Raw genomic sequence first — 8,872 nt, forward strand, 5'->3', positions numbered from 1 at the left:
CAGGTGTGAGTCACCGTGCCCGGACTCTTTTTAAATTTTTGTAAGACTTCTGTTAATTAGGCAATGCCATGGAAAGAAAAGAAGACACTGTAAAGTTTGTAGCACTTCTCCATGGAGGGAAGGCATAGGGAAGCAAAATAAATTTGGTTTTCACAAGCACTGCAGAAGGAACATTCATACTTCATGCAATGTCTTTATACACAACACTTTGTGAAGAGAGCAACATGTTTACTGTAAGATACTGTTATGAAGAATCCCTGGCAAATTAATATTTCCACTTTATTTTGGGGCATCAAAAACCATCCAACTAAGTGATTGTGTCCACAAAAATTCATCTCAGGAGTCAAATGTGCCTTTACCTTAAGAATTACATGCTTGCTATTATGAAACAATCCTGTTTCTCATTCCAGGTTCAGAATGCTTAAGAAATAATTTTTAGTGTAAATAGTATTATTCCAATTTAGTCATTTAAAATAATCTGTATTCTCCCCCCACCCCTTTTTTAAGGTATGTAGTTTCCAATAGGAGTCTTTGGCATGAATCTGCTTTCTAAAGTTTCAACAAGACTAAGTTTCCATTCATTCAATATGTGACATGTCAATTCCCTTTACTCTTATGTATACTGAAATGTTCACTAGTCTTTGGTTTTATAAAATGAGGTTTCACATTATAATTTAAGAATTTCTTTGTCAAATATAGTAATTAATAAATGTATATTGCCCAATTGTTTCATTTTACATATATACAGATATGTCATTTTCATATGTGTATATAATCAGATTAAGAGAAACTGACCTATAAACTTTAAAATATCCAGAAAAGTCTTCTTTTTCTGCCCCATTCACATTTAAGTCCTTTAACTTATCACTTGATTAACCAAAGTTCCTTCTTAAAAAATTGTATATGGCTGGGCGCAATGGCTTAAGCCTGTAATCCCAGCACTTTGGGAGGCCAAGGTGGGCAGATCACGAGGTCAGGAGATCAAGACCATCCCGGCTAACACGGTGAAACCCCATCTCTACTAAAAATACAAAAAATTAGCTGGGCGTGGTGGCAGGCACCTGAAGTCCCAGCTACTCGGGAGGCCGAGGCAGCAGAATGGTGTGAACCCGGGAGGCGAGTTTGCAGTAAGCCGAGATCACTCCACTGCACTCCAGCCTAGGCAGCAGAGTGAGACTCTTGTCTCCAAAAAAAAAAAAAAGAAAGAAAAAAAAGAAAATCGTATAGGCTTGAATGAAGTAGCTTAGAAAAACAGTAATGCTGACAAGACATCATCTTACACCATTAGCTAACATGGACATGAAGACAGGGGCCATCTACAGTGTGTGAAATGCCACAGGAAGTCATCAACAAGGAGGAGAGTTATGTCAGTCCAGTTTCTTTGAGAACTCTGTGTGGGGTTTAAGCTTCCTCCTGTGGTAGATAAGCCTGTGGAATTGCCTTAAGGACATTTTTCTTGGAGGTTTCCTAACTTCCCCTCCCAAAAGAACTCATCCAAAATAAAATAAACCTCTTCAAAATTAAAGATGATATTAAGTTCACATACACTGCCAAAATACTTGTCAAATAATTCCATGTCATGATGAATCGTTTCCAGGGTACTTAGTTCATTGCCCTGATTCGCCGTAGCACAGCAAATATACAAACTGGCATATCTTTTGTAAACAATCTTCAGATATCTTCACATTTTAGGTTTCTGTGCTAAAGTGAACAAGTTCTCTTGTAATATTTTCCTTCTCTTTGTCCAATAGCTGGATATACCATTTTTGCAGTTGAGGCTTTCCCTGACAACTTTTAATAAAAAGCAGCATAAACTGCATGATGGTCTCAGGTTGTCAGTGCGCAGGAGGTCCGCCTGTGGCAACAGGTCCTGAGGGGAAGCCAGTCACCATGCTGAGGAAGAGAAGCGGCCATGTTGCTGTGGGGAGGGAACCTGGTTGACCCACATTTTCTTTATACATTCATCTGTTGAAGGACATTTGGATTGTTTCTACCTTTTGGTTATTGTGAATAGTACTGCTATGAACCTTGGTGTACAAGTATCTGTCTGAGTCCCTGCTTTCCATTGTTTTGGGTATATGCCTAAGAGTAGAATTGCTGGATCATATGGTAATCCCACATGTAACTTTTTGAGCATTCTTTCTCTTTCACATTTGCTTCATTATCTCTGAATAACATTTCCGCAATAGTATAAACGCAGCTTCTAGCATCTCCAGGTTCACAACATCATGGTATTTAGACCGGAGAAGAGAGATTATCTTCCTCTAACAAAGGGTTAAAAACCTGGGAAGGACATTTAATTGGCTAACTTGTCTCTTAGACTCTTATCTAAAACAGTCACTGAAGGTCAGTGAATATCAGGGATGGTGTGTGGAGATGTGATTATTGGAGAGTCCTAGGATTAACCTCATCGAACTAGGTAGAGTCAGGTTGCTACCTCATCACTGGGGAAATGCAATCATGAGGAAAGGACAGTTCCCATCTGGGACATGTGTCTAAATCTGGCAGGAAGGGAATACAGTTCTCAGAAAGAAGGGAGGGGTTGCCTGCACATGGCTACTAGAGAAATACTTGTTAGCTCAGCGACCATCCCAAATCTGCAAACATCAAAAGTTTTGTTTTGTTGTTATAGTTTGTGGTTAATATAATCAGTCAAGGTAGGTTTGTATACTGCACCCCCCCAACCCCCACCAAAGAAAGGAACCTGTCTGAAACACAGGAAATTTCATGGAATAATTCATAGTAAATCTCTTTAAATACTTGTTTAACAAGTACAGTGACATTTTTCAGGGGAAAAGCCTGTGAAAACCACTTCATATAGATAAACAGTTGACGGTTGTATTTTTAAAAATCTGTGTTTTCAATATGAGCTTATTATTCGGCTTTAGTGCCTTCATGGATACATTTCCAAACTATATTACAGCAGCAGAGAATAAAGCTGTGTACTTTGACTTTCAACTATTTGTGCCATTTCTACTTTTAGCTTGGATTCAAATGATGTCAAAAAGATGGAAACTGCCTGTTGAGAGTTGAGAACTGCATTACCAGTTTTTTACTCCTACTAAGCTTGGAACACAGCCAAGAATTGGCATGACTTATTCAGTTGTTGTATCAAATCAAATTTAGTAAATTATTGATCTGATTTCAAGATTCATGAGGTTTCCTTTGCTTTTAAAACTTGTTTTATATTTATACATCCAGCAAAGAAAGCTATCTTCGCTAAGCATATAATATAAGCATAAGAATAATTCTCTTATTTATTCTCTAGTACCTCATCCCAATTAATCCTCTTTATTTCCTTTCATAATTACATTATTATGCTATTTCCTGTCTTATTTTTTGATTCACTCTGCATCTTACCTTTTCCATTTTAAGCATTCTTTCAGTTTTAGGCATTCATTTCATCATTATCCATTTCACATCTCTTATTTCTGTCATAGGCCTTTCCCTTTGTATCTTATTTATCACCAGATAATCAATAAGCATAATGTTCAAAAGAATGTTTTTATTCTGTATGCTTATTGGCATGCTAAATTACTGCTTTTTTGTGATGGAGGAGGGAAGTTAATATAGTTCAGAGAAGGAAATCAAAGAGACACAAATTGATAATGGCTGTTCATTTCCTCTTAAAAACAATGCTTATCTAGTTATAAATTGACTTGTAGAATTAACTTTTTAATGTATTATGGAATCTCTCTCTTTTTTTCTGTTTTTTTTTTCCTCTCTCCCCCTCCTCCCTCTCTTTCCCCTCTGACCCATTCCTTCTCTGTCTCTCTCTTTCCTTTTTTCCTTACCTCCATCTTTCCCTCCTTTTTGCCCTTCCTCACTCCCTGTCTCATCTCCCTCCCTCTTCCAAATGAAAATACTTAAATTTTCTAGGGAAAAAATATATATATATTTCTAAGATGGTTATCTAAGTCTCTTCAGTTTACCCAAGTAGATACCAAAAAAGTAATTAAGTCTGTCTGTTGTCCTTGGAGGTGTATCTCAAAAGAAGATGTGTCTTTGTTACCTTGGATTTGCCTATGAAACCACAAATTGCTACCACCAGCCTCACCCACTAACTTTCATGATAGAATGTGGAGGGAGTCTTTGGACAAAGGTGCACAGGAAAATGAAGGGTGGTTGTGAAGCAGAGAGGCATACATAGGAGAAAAAGAAAGGCTTTCAGAATTTTCAGTTTTGTTAACATTCCATTCCTATCTCAGGAGATTTCAGTATATTTTCAGGTAATCAATTGAATGTTAGTAACTAATTCCCTTTGCTTCTCTTTGCCTTCCTTCTTCTCATGTTAGTCATTCTCTTCTCCCTTGATTAACCTCACTGATCCTATTGGTTTTCTTCTCAACAACCAATTATTTTTTATACATACATATATATATATATATATATATATATATATATATTTTTTTTTTTTTTTTTTTTTTTTTTGGGACAGAGTCTCGCTGTTTCACCCAGGCTGGAGTGCAGTGGCGCCGTCTCGGCTCACTGCAAGCTCTGCCTCCCGGGTTCACACCATTCTCCTGCCTCAGCCTGCCAAGTAGCTGGGACTACAGGCGCCCGCCACCATGCCCAGCTAATTTTTTTTGTATTTTTAGTAGAGACGGAGTTTCACCGTGTTAGCCAGGATGGTCTCGATCTCCTGACCTTGTGATCCGCCCACCTCGGTCTCCCAAAGTGCTGGGATTACAGGCATGAGCCACGGCGCCCAGCCAATAATAATATTTTTAAATGTATATTCTAAATGGGCAGCTTGACCTGTATCTATTTCTCAATCATGGCATACTGTCCATCATACCTTTTCAATTAATGAACTCATATTGGGCTTTCTTTCTGATGGCTTTGCCTCTCCTGTGTTTAAGACAGACTTTCTTCTTGCCATACAGTGCACTCAAAGTTCCCACAATATTAGGCCCATCCCACTCAAGAAGAATCTCCTTTGCAATGTTAGAAAAATAATTGCTCAAATGCTAGTTCTTTATACACTCGATGGAAGCTATGAACTTTAGACTTATCTTGACAATTTAATCCGAGGTCTTTAACATTTTAAATGGATTCCATTTCCTACTCTTTTAATTTCTGTCCCTTTCTTTTAAGATATCTCAGTTTTCAAGATAAAGAGCTAAAGCCAGACACATCACTCTAATAAGAGTCTGGTCAATGAGACTATCATGAGAAGATTCCTACAATGCTAAAGTGCTAATCTTTTACTGTACTCTCATGAATGCCTTTTAGAATGCTACAGGAAGTCTGGATTTGCAGTTTCCAGTAGTCGTACTCATATAATTCTTTCTGGACTTTCCAGACATCAACTTCTAGGGAGACTGTTGACCTCTGTATGATTTCACAGTCCTTTTCTCTTAAAATCTCTTCAGAAAAGTGTTTCCTGTAGTTGGGCTGAGAGAGAGAGCAAGACACTCCCCACACCCCTGTTGGTTTGGAAGAAACTTGATTGCAAGACATCTACAGGCTTGAAGGGTGGTAAGCGAAACTGGCTACATCATTTTCATGACCCAGCACCAAATGAAAATGTGAGTCCTTTGTTCAAAAATTAAGAATTCAGCATTAAACCAAACACTAGGCTCTTCTAAGCACAGAGCACTGTACAATTCCACTGGTCAGGTATTTATGAAATGAGGAAGTGGTGAGGAATCCTGGGGAGAGGACGGGGGTATCATATTTTATTTTATTTTCCTTATTTTCTAGACAGAACTCATTTATACCAAATAAGTGAGAGAACAAGATTTTCATTAGGACATTAAAATGCATTCTTCCACTTGTGAGGCAGGTTTAGCATTTTTTGCTAATTATTTCAATGCATTGTCCCTATCTTCTTATAGCCAATCAGATTTTTACCCCCTGTCCCAATATGCTACCCTAAATTTGCTTTCATCGAAGTTACTTTCTTGTAAAATATTGTTGTTCCCTATAAATATACATAACTACACAAAGGAGATGCGCAAGATACATGAGGTCTACCTATTTCAAATTTTTGGATGTAAATAGGTATAAAATGTAGCCCTTGCCCTCAAGTGGCTTTCTGTTTGAGGAGATACGGCAAAAATAAATAAAGACCTAAATAAATAGTATTTAAAATTGCTATAAAGGACAATTCTGTGGCATGTAGACATACTGAAGTGACATTGACTTTGTCCAATTCTGTTTTAATTCTTAGTTGTGATTTGCTGGGCTAGGATGAGACCAGCCCCTTCCCAAGCACTACTTTGTATGTCATAGTCCTTTGTTCTCAAGTAATTACTAGATAGCTTAGGGATAAGTACTTACACTTATTTGGTACCTCCATCTGTTCCATTAGAGTACAGAGCTATAATAGGGGTGGTGGTGTGGAGTAGAAAGACTTCTAGAATAGGAATCTAAGCATCATGTTTGGTCTGCCTTATCAGATAATGGAGTTTAGGACACATTTCTTTCACCCGCTTCAAGCCTTAGTTTCTTCATCTGCTAAAGGTTAGTAATGCCTTCCTGATCAAGTAACAAATTTGCCACAAGTATCAAATAAAATTAATTTGGTAAGCATGTTTAAGAGTTTTCCTTCTGCCGGGCATGGTGGCTCACGTCTGTAATCCCAGCACTTTGAGAGGACGAGGCAGGCGGATCACAGGGTCAGGAGATTGAGACCATCCTGGACAACATGGTGAAAACCCATCTCTACTAAAATACAAAAAATTAGCTGCGCATGTTGGCATGCACCTTTAATCCCAGCTACTTAGGAGGCTGAGGCAGGAGAATAGCTTGAACCCGGGAGGCGGAGGTTGCAGTGAGCCCAGATCATGCCACTGCACTCCAGGCTGGCAACAGAGCAATACTCCGTCTCGGGCGGCGGGGGGGGGGGAACAAAACCAGTTTTCCTTCTCTAAGCAATACTCTTTGAGAGATACAGACATTCTCAAAGAGAGTTCCTGCCCACAAGGACCCTATAGTTTATAAAAGAACTGAGATAAAGAAAAAAATACTATAAAAGAAGTAGGACATAATAAAGACCCTAAGAGATCAGACTGGTTAGTGAATTGAGTATGGAAGGCAGGCAAAATATTATAAAAGAGAAGAAGCATTGGAGTTGAACCTGGACTGGCTTTGTCAGCAAGGTGGAGGGTTGAGAAAATGTATTCTAAGAAATGGAAAGAATATCAGCAAAGTAAGGAATATGGGAAAGCCTACAACGTTTGGATAACCCAAAATAAGATAAATCCATCAGGAAACTAGGGAGTGTGAAGGGAAAATAAAATTAACATTAGGCCATCAAGACACTTGACCATCCTGCAGGGCTAGAAGCTTTTTCGGCACATAGTATAGAAATTTTGGAAGAGTTTGGAAAAAGGGGTTTTATTAGATCAAATGAGATGTTGTATATGAAAGCAGTTTTAAAACAAGCAAGATTATGATATAATAGACATTCTTATATCCTGTCAGATGGATTAGGTATCCAGCCATGATATCAATGTACCAGCTGGCAGGACCAGTAAATTGTCCCCTGAGATAGTGCTTACTCCTTCCAAATAGTGCAGCATTTAATTCTGTCTTCCAAGGGACTGGAAACAATCAATCTCACTTGTTATCTCAATGGTTAGAATAATGGAAAATAACCCATGGGTACAAAAGCTTTATAGATACTAGAACCCTAAGGGCTTTGAAATAACTTCATAACGATCTTGCCAAACATGGTTGAGCCAAAGTTATCAGTGAGATTACAGTGACTAATAATAAAATATGATAACAGAAACAATGACCTTCTATGGAGCACTGGCTATTTTTCAGTAATTGTGTAATTACGTTAACTATGTTATTAAATTGAGTTCTCACAACAATTCTGTAATATAGATTTTATAGTCTCTTTACAGGTAAGGAAAGTGATATTTAGAAATACGAAGTGACTTGATCAAGAGCATGCAGCAATAGGCATTGATGCTGATTTTTCCAGCCCAAGTGTTTTATAATCCAAAACAGCTCTTAGCAACCTTGCTATTTGTTTTAATTTTTATTCTCTGTGTTTCCTAATACTTTTTCAATGAACATATATTGCTCGTGAATTTAAATGATAAACTTGTTATTTTTTAAAAATCCCCTTAAAGAATATGATTTGCCACCTGTCTGAAATTGATTATGGCTTTAGCTTCCACATTTTACGGTTAAGTTTTATCAAGATGAGAAAACCTTTTCGTCTTCTTAACCATGCTTGCCAAGATCACATTTGAATCTATCCTAATGGAGCACTTTAAAGCTACTTTACTTCTTTGTGGCCTGGATTCCAAGTCTAAAGTGCAATATTAAAAATCCTTGATCACAGCTTTTGTAGAAAGGTAAGATAAGCCTGATTCCGGTGGGGTTGCACTTCTGGTGGTAGTGGTGAAAGAGGGCACTGCAGGGTCAGACACTTTGCTGTCCATTACTTGAATGCGGAGTATGGTGAGCAACGGCCCGATGTCTTTCTCTCTCAACACGGTTTGTTTTTCAGCTCCTCCTGCCTCTTCTATGGTCTTAAGGTCCTAGAAGGAGGAGCAGGAGCCAACACACACCAAACCCTTCCTCACTAGGGATCACTGAATGATTAATATAGATGCAACCTCCAGGTAGTCTCTTCCAATTATTGCCATTACAGTTAAGGAAGCAAGTGACCTTGATCAAGGTCACCCAGTGAGTTAAAGTTTTGAAAGGATCTTCTAGAAACTGCTAGACATACAGGAATAATTACAACAAATTTAGGCAAGTGCATATGCATGGTGGGGGTAGAAAAGGGAAGTAGTCAAGAGTCAATAAAACAATCTTAATATTAGGCCAGGCACAGTGGCTCATGCCTGTAATCCCAGCACTTTGGGAGGCCAAGGCAGGCAGATCACTTGATGCCAGGAGTTTG

The 8,872-nt window shown here is 38.3% G+C and overlaps 1 pseudogene; it reads right to left on the reverse strand.

Annotated features, from left to right (window-relative positions):
• Window positions 1–1,362: 1,362 nt before the first annotated feature.
• LOC100430730 (AP-1 complex subunit sigma-2 pseudogene) lies at window positions 1,363–1,926 on the reverse strand (annotated as a pseudogene).
• Window positions 1,927–8,872: the final 6,946 nt, after the last annotated feature.

The sequence above is a fragment of the Macaca mulatta genome, chromosome 3 (assembly GCF_049350105.2).
Source record: "Macaca mulatta isolate MMU2019108-1 chromosome 3, T2T-MMU8v2.0, whole genome shotgun sequence".
NCBI lineage: Eukaryota > Metazoa > Chordata > Mammalia > Primates > Cercopithecidae > Macaca > Macaca mulatta.